Source organism: Achroia grisella, unplaced genomic scaffold, assembly GCF_030625045.1.
Source record: "Achroia grisella isolate CSIRO2021 unplaced genomic scaffold, CSIRO_AGI_Agris_v1 utg841, whole genome shotgun sequence".
In the NCBI taxonomy this organism is placed as follows: domain Eukaryota; kingdom Metazoa; phylum Arthropoda; class Insecta; order Lepidoptera; family Pyralidae; genus Achroia; species Achroia grisella.
This window is the reverse complement of record NW_026713039.1, coordinates 3,136,902-3,150,861: the sequence shown is the minus strand read 5'-3', so window position 1 is coordinate 3,150,861 and position 13,960 is coordinate 3,136,902. Positions and strand designations below refer to the sequence as shown.

General features: G+C 32.2%; 1 pseudogene; it reads left to right on the top strand.

The window, feature by feature from the left end:
* Positions 1 to 5,934: 5,934 nt before the first annotated feature.
* LOC131852313 (U6 spliceosomal RNA) lies at positions 5,935 to 6,053 on the top strand (annotated as a pseudogene).
* Positions 6,054 to 13,960: the final 7,907 nt, after the last annotated feature.

Here is a 13,960-nt window from a genome sequence, read left to right as displayed (position 1 = left end):
ATTAAGAATATATGTACCTACTACAATTTAGACATATAACATAATTCAGTGTATTTTTAATATAATTAAAATTTATGTACATTTTAATTATATTAAAATATACGTTATACAAATTAAAAATTGTTTTTAGTATTGTTATATGTATCAAATAAAATTATTTTCTTTCTTTCTATTTTCGTACGTAATCCTGTCAGTGTGGATCGGCCTTTACAAAATTAATAAGGACAAAATTAACACTAATAATACGTAATATCCCTTTTTGCACATATATATGTAAATAGCCTTTGGTGCGTGATAAAAGCGGTAAAGATTGTACCGTGATAATGTGTTAACAATTTTTCTTGATCAAGAATTATACAGAATTGATAATATCTGTTGACGATAAAAATTTAATTTAAAACCTGTGGTTAAATCAATTATTAGACATTAAACAAAGAAATATGACCGTTTGGTATCAGTCGGTAAAATATTTAATCAACTCCGAATTTCTATGTAAACTTTAAGTAAGAGCAACCTATTTATAAAAAGCACACTAACTGAATACAATACTGTAACTGAATATTTGAACAATAAGATTTAGATTTCATTTAATATGTAATATATAATATATAATTTAATATTATTCATTAATTTCCTGATATAATAGGAATTTTTCAATTAAATTTTGAATTAAATTGAATATTTACCTATAACATTATGAAATTGAATAAATAATATTAAATTATATATTATAAATGATAATACTAAATATTGATAGTCCACTAACACTATAGATACGATGTACGCAACATTAAACATTTCCCATTCTCATTTCGCTCGATATATTGAATCTAACATAGCAAGGGGTGAGCTTACCGTCTTTTGTTGGGTTCGTTTTGATTGGTTATAGAGAGAGAGCCGTCACCAGAGAGTATGTCAGAAGTATAAATTGACGTATAAAAATGTTTTAATGTTGACTTTTGAGTCTACGTCTATATGTATATGCATATCCTTACGACTAATATCGGCTGGAGTAGGTAGAAACAATAAAAATCCGAAATATACTCGAATTCATACAGACAACTTTCTAAAACATATCACACTACACAAAACATTGAGTCAAATATAAAACCTCGTTCCTTTCAAAGCGGTTAAACCTTTTTTTTTAATTCACAAATTTATAAAGCAACATTTTACAAAGGAATGTATATATCGACCCTATTTATTATTAATGTATAAAATCGTTTATACATTTCACAAACATACAATTAAATCAATTAATATAAATTGTGGCAATAACATATCATTATCGTGTAACCCTTTGGTCCGATTAAAAAAAAAAGATACAAAGAAAGGGAAACTGAACGATTTGGCCGCAGTGGTATGTCAAAAACATATTTTTTACAAATCATGGGCTTAGTCCAAGGGACGTAATGCTTTCAACCCGTTTCTAATAATGTACTTCGTTTCTATAAAATATATTTTTATTATGTACTAGTTGCGCCCGCGACTTCTTCCCCGTAAAATGACGATATTTCCACATACCCTTTCATCTCCCCTTTCAACCCCTTGCAACCCTTTTTTCGCATTAAAAAGTAGCCTATGTCCTTTATCAGGGTCTAGACTGTGTACCAAATTTCATTTAAATCGGTTCAGTGGTTTCGGCGTGAAAGCGAGACAGACAGACAGACAGAGTTACTTTCGCATTTATAATATTAGTAAGGATTTACTATATTAGCGGGGTGGAAAGGGAATTGTTAGTAATGTACACTCATAACCCCATGCTAGTGAATGTGGTACCGTGCGAGGAATCAAACCCGTGAACATCGGGGGAAGGGGATTGTTAATTATATGGATGACCCCATTGCTATCAATGTACCATGCCAGGTTGACCTCCGCGTGGTTCTCCCTAGAAACCATCGTGATAACTTCGTGGTGAATTTTCCACGTTGTCTAACTGACCTGATCTCATGCAACGTTAAATAATATTATTTAAACAATAAGAAATGTGCAGATAGACTTCTACAGAACAGAGATGCATCTCAATATTCTTTATAGAAACAAGAAAGAAACAAAAGAATATACGTTTATATATGATACACGTAAAATACAACCAAAAAATATTATTAAATACATTTTATTATATTTGGAATGGCATCTGTCTCCTACACTACATCCCGTTAAAACATCGTAACGTGTGCGCAGGCGCGCCACCTAAGCCGTAATTTACCTGTCAAACACTTTTTAAAAGACGTCACTCGAACTACACAAGAACATTTCATTATCTATGATTCTCCAACGCAACTGTTAATTTCTTTTTGAAATATCTCATTTTGTATTTCGAACGAGCCGTTTCTTTGTTCGATTTTTGAATTGTTGCGTTTTGTTTCTTTGTCATTATCATCATTAATTACACTGAGCAAGTAATCACTACGTTATAATTAATTATTCTAATTTGTTTTATAGAGGTGAATGTAGTAAAAGTATTGTCTATTGACACGTAAAAAGATACACGATTAATTAAGATACGCAGAATTGAGGTTGAATTAAAAAAATAATTTACTTTCTAATTTGACAAACATAATTCAAATTCAATACAGTATATAATAACATCGATAATCTGTTGATTGCTTTCGATTTCAATATAGCAGAATTCAAAGCCAATTTTTCGTACAAAATATATTGTTGTAAGGTAATAACGATATTAGAGAACAAGAAGGTTTTGGGCTATTTTCAGATGCTAAGATCTGTAATACTGTGACCTACATAAATCTATTGCGCTCGCCCTTTTTCAAAGTTCGCTACCTAGACCCGTGAGGGACATGTACTGAAAAAAATTCTTAGGATTTTTTATCTCCATCATCATCAGCATAGAATGTATACTTTCCAAAAGAGATATTTCGTTTATGCATGACTGGGCTAAAACCACATAGGATGTGTAGTAGCGTCTCCTCTTCTGCTTGTCAAAATCTGCAGATTGTTGTTGAGCATACAATAAAAAGAATAAAGAATAATAACTTAAACAGCGTAATTATATTAATAAAATAGAATAGAAAATTCTTTATTGAAGTAAACTTAAATTGAAATACTTTTGAATAGTCAATCCTATTTTTTATACTACCAGAACTAACTACCTATGGCACAAGAAGAACGAACATGAAACTTGCGTGTTGCACTTTTAAATATTTGCTGTAACTGTACATTTTTAAATTGAAATGTGTGAATTCAAACTAGCACTAATTCATTACATTCGAAATATTAAATAAACAATCAATTGGTTAAGTAATTAATAAGGTTATATCAGTCGTAGTGATTAGAGCAGACCAGTCCCTACAAGCAACTACTGCGTACCTTAGTTACGATATTGCGTAAATAACTAACTTTAAAGAATTCAAGAATATGTATCATTAATAAACTGTATAACTGATTTTCAAAATTATAACTGATATAATTATAGGAACAAGTTGGAAGAGGCCTTTACCCACATGGGACCGTATATATAAAGAAAACAAATTAGTCTTAACTTAATAATAATTAAAATTGTAATTATATAGGTAATAAAACTTAAGTAAATACATAAATAATAATTATAGGAAACTTCAGTAACTCTCAACGATTTTTTTTATTGTAATGTCAATCAAGTTGACAGTCCACCAGGTGGTAAGCGGTAACCGTCGCCTATATACAATACATGAACAGCATTACGGGTATCACGTTATCATATGACTCCAATGATTTCTACTCCTCGTGCGCTTGCATTCCAGAAGACTAAGATACCTCTTGTCATGTAATTTCACAGCCCAATCTACATATTAACTCATTATAAAAAAAAGAAATTTATTGGTATACTTTCAGCGGCGAACTAAGGCATACGCAACCTAGGCACGTACCTAGGACCCGTATTTTTTGGAGCCCAAGAATTTGGTTTTTAATTATTGCTGAAATGCTTCCCAATCACAAACCTAGTACTCTTAATGTTTTGGGGCCGAAGAATTGGGTTTTTATTTTTATTTTGTATAATAATTACTGCTAACAATGCCGAATCGTTGATTGATAATTCCCAGCCCGGAATTGTAATTTTGTCTACGGCTCACTTTAGTCCGCTACTGCATGCTATTCAAGTGTAACAATTCCACAGAGCAAAGAGTCTTGCCTCTTAAAATATATGTGAGGCAATAAAATGACTAGATACGGAACCGCAACTTAATTGTGCCGTTTTGTCTGCCCGCATGGGCCATTTCTCAGACTGTCCAGTTAAAGTGCCGCAAGTGGAGATATTGGCCGATTGTCAACTGAACATGTGCTGAACATGTGTGTTGTAATAGGGCCTTTAATTTTCAATCCAGTATTAAAAAAGAAATGTCTTTATGGTATTTGTCTATGCACAAGCGAGCTTATGACTACTTAACCATAATAGATGCTACTTTGTAATTTTTGACGTCCTCTTTACTATCTTACTAGTTTTATAAATGCGAAAGTTTGTGAGTATGGTTAGATGGATGAATGGATATTTAGTTACACTTTCAAGCAAAAACTACTGAACAGATTTTTTTTAAACTTTACAGTATAGCTTATGGTTGTAGCATCATAATAACACATAGCTTATAAATTTCATGCAGGGTGAAGCCTGTGAAGCCAGCAGTTTTTTTAACATACGTAGCAATTTCGTTCTTGATTGACAGATAAAAATTTACTTTAAATATAATTTGTTCTTATTCTATGACACGAAGTACAGTTTTAATTGTGACTATATAGAGTAGTGTGAAAGGTCCATGGTGAAACCGAGAGCACAGCTATTTAGTCATATTTATAAGTAACGTCAATATCCGAACCAGCGCCAATATCGTAATAATCTGTGGAGAAAGTCTCAGTGGCTATGGTTGCTATTCGATATTTCGAACATATTTTTTAAATTTACAAACAACATTCAACTAATAAATTGAAGGATGGCTTTTCTCCCATAACTTTTACGGTGCGTTTGTTACTCCTTCAAGCAAAAACTATTGTACGATTTTTTTTTAACTTTACAGTAATATAGCTTATACATAAGAATTACAAATTGGCTAGAAATTTCGGATGAAACCGCGGGCACAACTAGTTAGTTATATTTGTGAGCAACGACAATATCCGAACTAGCACCAATATCAAAATAATTTCTTGTGGAAGTCTCAGTGACTGGTTGCTAACCATTTCCCTTTTATTTTCAAATTAATTTTATTATTTTTAATATAATTAAAAAGCACAGTTGTATTTTTAATAAATTGAAGGGTATTTCTCCAAACTTTAAAAAAAATACTATGTCAACAAGGTTTTGAAAAAATCATTCACATTCGTGTCATGTTAAGTTCTGACTTACACGCAGTCAACAGATTGACTTTTTAGATGCGACGCGAGACAGTCGGATCCAAAATAGTTTGACATTATGGACATTATCACTATTATCTTGCTTTTGTTTACAGGTTAATTTAAATGTACATATTTGTTAAGTTTCTGTTATAACATATTTTAATACTATATAATATTGGATTAATGAATTAATTAATGAAATTGTAGGTGGGGAATTAATTATGCTAATACTAATATTATTTGTACCGTAGATAAACATAAATAATAATAATATATAATGAGAGAACCAAATATTAACATTTTAAAACATTATTTTCTACTAAAGAAAACCACAGAACTTTTTTTACATATCTGTCAAATTGATAAAAAAACAAACAACATTATTTTATATTTGTTTATTATGATGTTAAAAAAGAAAATGCCATTCATTTTTGCTCAAGATAAAAACACCATATGACTGTTAATAGATGGCGCTATTACTAAGTAATTTGTCACAGTTTTACCGTACTAATGCGTAAATATTAGTTCCTTTGAAGATATTTAACTGTTATCTATTAACATATTTTTAGTAACATAAGTATATATAGCTGTTTATCGGAATAGTTAAATGTACTTGCTTCGGCAGTACATATACTAAAATTGGAACGATACAGAGAAGATTAGATATGTCAAATCTACCGTCAGTGCGCAAGGATGACACGCAAAATCGTGAAGCGTTCCACATTTTTTTGATAAATTAATTTTATTATATACCTACATATAATGTAAAATTTCTGTAGTGTATTTTTATGATTACTTATTTTACAACACTTAAAGAATAAAAACTATGGGCAATACAATGTAGGTATTCTGTATAAATCATTTACATTTATTATTATTATATATAATAATTATTGTATTTTAGAATATACATGCTTTTAGGCTATTTAGCTTTAAAAAATTCGTGGTGCTGCTTATGTATATAACCTTCCTTTACCACTAAAAATATGATATATAAAAACAATAAACTCATAAACATCGAGATATCTAATAAATAAAATACAATAAACAAAATACTTGCATTCTTGCTTTTAGATTTAACTTGTCTAAAAATGTATGATAAAAAATCAATCATATTTTGCACTATTACTAATTACTCATTTTTTATTTCTAATTCTAGATAAATAGATAGAATATACTTTATTTGCAACATACATTTAAATTCAAAACATTAAACAATATAACAAAGGATACAATGTATCGTGAAAGATGTACTTATTTTTAAAAAACAATCTTTCAATTTATTTTTATCGAACAGGTAGGTAAAATGGGAGAAAGTTTACCTTAAATATTAACATTTTAAAACATTATTTTCTACTAAAGAAAACGCTGTAAGGTCCACATACCTTTGCCTGTCATTATACATATCTGTCAAATTGAAAAAAAAAACAATCAACATTACTCTATATTTGTTTATTATTGCCATTTTAGAAAAGAAAATGCCATTCATTTTTGATACGAATTGTACCAAAAAACACCATACCATAGCATCTGTCGTAGGCCCGCCACTGTGCGCCATTCACTCCGTCTGTTTGTCTGTTGACACGTTTTACTGTAGTTACCTACTGTTTTTGCTTTTACTAATATTAGGGTTCCTTTGAAGATATTTACTACTGTTATCTTGTAACATATTGGTTGAATCTAGCAATATATTAGTACTTTCCGACTTTGCTCGGGGGTAGATACTAATAAAAATGTGGCCAAGTCAGTCTGTGACAATATTGTGTTATTATTATTACAACAATATCTTAATATCCAATGAGTTCTAAGGACTTTTCTCATACCGTAATGTTCTAGTTTAACAATAAAGTCCTATAACATTTTTGAGAGATCACAGAAGACACCAATGGCATTGTTGAATCTTCCCAGGCACCAAAAATACTTTGTACTAAGTTAATGATTCCATCAGTGTACATCCATTTATTGATGTTTGTTGTGTATTAAAATGAGCTAACATTTGTGTAAGTAATATCTTTTCAAAAATCTTACTAAATACTGGCAAAATTGAAATAGATGAAAATTTGATATATAGCTTTGTCATCAAATAACGGTATTATTTTAGCCAATAAAAATATATTATCAATGAAATTTAAATATTTCAGTTAAATGTGAAGCAACTTCGTTTATTACTGTTTTTATTACTCTAACTAATACCTAGATATATATAGAGTTGAATGTTTTTATTATACAGACATATATGGTGAAAATGAAAGTCATAAACGCATGGACTTACAATTTTTTAATAATGTTTCTGCTAGACTAGGTGACGAGTTTAACCTTTCCGTAGCTTTGAGAGGTATTGTGGAAAAGAAATTGTCAAAAGTTTGAGCAACAAGTTCATTTTTATCAATAACGACGCCATTTTCTGCTTTTACCTCATATTCTAACTGTCGCTTAGTGTTACCTGTTTCCGTATTTATTATATTCCAGGTAGCTTTTATTTTATTTTTAGAAGACTTTATTTTATTTTTTAAATGAAGTGCCTTTGCAAAAACATACTTTCTTGAATATCTTTGAATAGTTTTTAACATATTCGTCGAATATAGGATCACGCAAATAGGACCTAATATCATATAGTTGATACATATTTTTCCTACTTATATAAATACCTAACGTTGACCATTCAGCATACTTAGAATTATGGACTTTAAATTTCTTTATTGTGTTATTATTATTACAACAATATCTTAATATCTCCTCTTTCTCATACACGTATGGCTGATCTAGTTAACACACTATCCTATAACATTTTCTCGGTTTGCTGGAAGAAATCTCCCTTCAGATACGGGTAAGATTCCCCTTGTACATTACATTTATTGTATCACTGTTTTTTCTTATGTATGTGTACCTACAATCTTAATCTTAATAATATTATAAACGCGATAGTTTGTGAGTATGGATGTTTGTTACTCTTTCACGCAAAAACTATCGAACGGATTTTGATGAAACTTTACAGTAATATAGCTTATGCATCAGAATAACGAATAGGCAATAAAAATGTTTGAAAATAAACCTTATACATTTTTTTAACAAATTAGTACAAAAAACTTAAAAAATAATCAAGAATATATATACAAATTAGAATAATTTTGTTCTATTAATGAATGATATGAAACTGCCGCTTGTATAATCTCCACATGTTATTGAACATTAAGGAAGTATTTACTAAAATCCCAATTCGAGTAGTAAATATTGGTCCATGTGAAAAAAGTCGAGGAAAACGACTAATATAAGTTTCATACATCAATTTATATATGAATATATCTGCGGAACCCTTGCCTCAATTTCGTGTTGCTTTTGAAGATTTTTTTAACCTAATTCTATTTAGCATTATCTCAATTTGTTCAAGTGCTGCCAGAGCTGTTCCATTTTTGAAATAAAAAAAAATACCTCCATATTATAACGACCTTGGTTGCTCTACGTAAAAATATATTGCATATTGAGAATAACTTCACAGTCACATAATATAGGGTTCCCATTTCAATGACATCATTTTAGAAGTAAGCGATACTGGCAGCAGTATATTTGTATATTTTTTTAATTAATACTTTTTTATCAAATTTCACACGGCTCCAAGTAGTCCAGCTAACCAAAGTTTGTGTTATGAGTACTAGACAACTGATACAAATACATAGATAAATTTTATTGTAAATACATACATACATAATATACATAGAAAACACTCATATCGATACAAACAAACATATTTATGAATACAAATTTTTGTACCGTGCGAGGAATAGACCGATACAAACAATCATAGGTACTCTTGAATACAAATGTTTGCACCGTGCGAGGAATCGAACCCGCGACCTTCGTAAGTAAATCGATGTGCTAAACAACAAGACCACCGAGGCCATCAAATCAACAAGTTCATAAATCTAAATAAGAGGGAAATATGTAATAGCGAAGATTCTTTTTAATTTTTTTTATACCTATTTCTTGTCTAAACATAATATCTACATTTTACTTAAACGTTGCATATATCAAGTAAGAATTATCTTCAATCCAAACAAATGATAGTACCTCGTTACATGCCAATGTAGGGTCCACTATATGCCACTCAACGTTTGTCCGTCTGTCCGTCTGTCCGTCCTGCGTGTTAAATGTCGGTTGTATACTTAAAAATTAAGTGACTTCTGCCTTAGATGGGGTTTGACCGCGGAAGAAATGAACTCCGTATCTGAACGGGCATCGAACCGACTAAAGTGATATATTTCATCAGCAAGAACTATACCTATAATTTTACTAGCTGACCCCCGCAATTTGTGTGCGTTTGATTTCCCCACCTCTTGCAATATTTATCATTGCAGCTCCGCTCCTATTGGTCGTAGCGTAATATGTATAATATGATATATATACCCTACAGTGAAAACTTCTATTAAAAACTTCCCCTGTATCAAATAGCAGAGGGAGCCTAAGAATTAAAATAAATCTAAAAAAAAAGAAAAAGAACTGTGAAACAAATAAAAAGGAAAAAAATGTTATATAGCTTAAAGCCTTCCTCGACAAATGGACTATCCAGAACAAAAATATTTTTTAAATTCGAACTAGTAGTTCCTGAGATTAGCGCATTCAAACATACTCTTCAGCTTTATAATATTAGTATAAGTATAGATAAGTATAGATGGTTGTCTAGCAGTACAGCACACCGACTTGCTTCCGATGTAGCGGGTTCTATTCCTGGTACGATACAAATATTTGCATTTATGATTGTATTGCTTTTGAAGGATGATAATGGAACGAATCACCCGCCAGTGCCAACCACTGCCAGTAGATCTTCGACTCTGTATTATTTTAGTGGATTATAATGGAATAGAGTCCCCCCTGCGCTAACGGTATACCCTGGCAGGGCACCAGTAGAGGATGATAAGATGAGCATGAGGTCAGGTCAGTTAGCGCATCGTGGCAAATTCACTAGGAATTTATCACGATGGTTTCCAGGGGGACCCCGATGTGTTCAACATGCCATGGTGAGTAACTGGGTTGAGGTCAACTTGCCATGGTACATTGCCAGCAATGGTGTTATTACTCCACATGACTTACAATTATCTTCCCCACTGATTGGCTGTATTAGTCGGGGTGCTGTTTATGTATAATAGATAGATAGAAGCATATCATAAAAGATAAAATAAATCGTACTAGTAGATATAGTATGAATAAATAGATGTTCTCACTCAAAAACCACTGAACGGATTTTGCTGAAACTTTACACTAATATAACTTATATGTCAGAATAACACATAGGTTATAATTTAAAAATTGATGATAGAAATTGGACGGAATATAATCATAATTGTCAAGTAAGTGTAATACATACGAAATTGCGCGGGTCAGTTTGTTCAAAATATACCGAGCGAAATGTGGGCATATCAAGTGTTGCATTCACAACAATATGAAGACTTTACAATATCTCTGACTAATTAGGAAGGAGTGTTAGATGTGTGATGATGAATGGGGTCATAGCTAGCTAACAACACCCACGGTTCCCCCTGGAAACCATCGTGATAAGTTCCTGATGAATTTGTCACAAAGGACTAACTGTTCACCCTATAATTATGATGTCCAGTAAGTGTAATGAAGACGAATTTGGACGGATGAACTAGTAACAAAATAAAGATAAAAATAATATTAAATATATGAGTATTTACAGAAAAAATCATTTCTACCAGTTGTCTGGTACCCATAATATAAGCTCTAAGTAGATGGCGCTGTGTGCATTGTCCAGGGTTATTGTTATTATATTAATGATTCCCGTTCGAAGTCGGTACGGTTCATTAGTTTGAAATAACACAGCGTGACAGTATCGGCCGTTTTGTTTTACCAGCCGTGTATAACATTTTCGGTTCGATAATTTGTTAACACAAGACGTGTCTTAAAAAACCGGACAAGACTGTATCTGCTACCCATAACTGAAGGTTCCTTATCTCCTATTGAAATTTAGAACCTAGATAGAGATGGTCGATATTTAACAGAGCTGGATTGTAAAAAGTCGTCTACAAGAAGATGACATACTACTTCGACCCACATAATAGAGTAAAGACAAGGCAATGTTTACGACTATAAAAAGACGTCTGCGTGGGTACCTTAGTCTCACCTTTTTTTTTACTTGGAGAAAATCCCTCATGGAGACCCGTCCGCCCCGGGGGAGGCAAGCGGGTACTGTGAGACTCCTACTCACTAAAAACTTCAAAATGTCCCTCATCCAACATCATGTGCCGGAGTCGCGGGATCGAATTTAGTCCACCACAACTCCGACGGCAGTAGCCCACTCTATAGCGGGCCCCATCTCTGCGGGCCTTAGTCTCATCTACTTCAACTTCAACTGCCCCCCGATCAAACCCCCGTCCAATTCAAACGAAGATCGAAATTATGACGGCTTGAACTAACGTTCGACTCCCTAGCGGTACTCTCATCCTAAAATCGTATCCGTCAGGCAGGAGTTGGTCTTTAGCTGTTCCATAACTCCTTCCGCGGGTTTGAAGTACCATCTGCACTCGCCCTATCATTCGGTGAAGATGTAAAGGCCAGCTGCGGCCAACAATATCACTGTGATATAATATTTTGATTAATTAACTTTCCTTTTAATTTAAGTCATTATGTTAATACTTCGCTGGCCTGCGGATCCCTAAAAATAAAAATAAAAATAAAACTTATTTTATAAGAGCGTGAAGTAATCCAACCCGGCACGTATCACGTTTATATCACGCTTCATATTGTATAGGGAGCCAGCAGGCATGTATTTGTTACATAGTAGCTAACTACCGAATTTTAACGAACCGGTCAAGTGTTATTTGTCCGGTTTTTTTTCTATAAATCATGCTCGAGTAAGGTTCATATGAATCAGGAATGCCAACTATTCTTTTTAACTATTCCAAATATGTTGGCCTTAGCCGGCCTTTACAATACTGAAATATATATACCTATTTACAGTAATAATAATAATAAAAAAGCTGAGAAAATTAAGCTATATATAAAATTCGACCATAATAAATTTAACATCCAGTAGGATCATAAACAAACAATATTAAATACCAATGTTGCGGGTGAATGATACGATGTTGTTGATCGAGACGATGTATATTATAGATGATAATAGACTGACAATATGTACATAGAAATAATGATCTTATATACTAAATGACAATAGGAAAATGTAAGATGGGGTGACACAGTTTAGACACAGCAGTGCTTAGTAGACAATATTGAATTTGTTTTACTAGACATTATTAAATGCAATTATTATTTTGATGTATCTAGGTAACTGTGTCCCATAACCAACAATATATATTTATAAAGATAGACAAAAGAATATGTATGCATGTATGTCAAACACATGGTAATGTGTGTAATATTTTTTTTATTCATTTAATGTTTTTTATGTACAACGCGAGGATTCGTACCCGCGACCATCGGGAATAAAGCGGTGTGCTAAACCGCGAGACCACCGAGGCCGTCAAATATAATATTATTATGGATTAAATCTCATGAACCCAAGTCATCAACCTTATAAAGATTATAATCGCATTTAAGAAGCTTAAAATTAAAATTCCAAATAACATTAAATAAGATTTGGTATAACCATTATACGCTTATGCGAAATTGGTTAACATATCTTGAGGTGAAGTCGGAACGTTTATTTTTTATTGGCCTCTACTCTCCTCTAAACCGTAGGTACAAGTACCTATATTGTAAGGCGTTTTCTTTGGTAGTATCAAATAATTCACGTCTGTAGGAACACCATGATTCGAGTTTTCAGTGGATAATTTATCTTCCACTAGCTTTTGCCCGCGGATCCGCTCGCATTAATAATATCCCCTTAAGGGTGGAATTTATCAAAATTCTTTCTTAGGGGATGCCTACGTCATAGTAGCTTTATGCATGCAAAGTCTCAGCCCGATCGCTTTAAAATTGACAAAGTTTCATACAAACTTTCATCCCCTATTTTATCCCCTTGGGGGTAGAATTAATCAAAATCCTTTATTAGCGGACGCCTACGTCATAACCTGCATACCAAATTTCAGTCCGATCCGTCCAGTGGTTCTGCGTTGATAGATCACTACGTCAGTCACCTTTCAGTGGATAATTTATCTCCCATACTAATGTTTCCAATATATAAACGCGAACATTTGTAAATGTGGATGGATGGATGAATGTTTGTTACTCTTTTACACAAAAACTACTGAACGGATTTTCATGCAACTTTATAGTAATCTAGATTACACATCAGAATAGCATATATACTATGATTTAAGAGAATATTATGTAAATTGGCTGAAATATCATGACAATGCGAAATAAATGTTATGCAGACAAAGTTGGGTGGGTCAGCTAGTAATATATACACACAAACAGTTCGAAGGCAAAAATGACTATAAAAATATGACAATTCTAAAGAAAATACATTTAAAATTGGTAGAAATATAAATATATAGAAACATACAAAGATTTTGCAACCATCTACATCCGTATATTTAAATTAGCTTTTGCCCACGGCTTCGCTCGCGTTAATTTATCCCCTTTGGGGTGGAATTTCTCAAAATCCTTTCTTAAGGGATGCCTACGTCATAGTAGATTTATGCATGCAAAGTCTCAA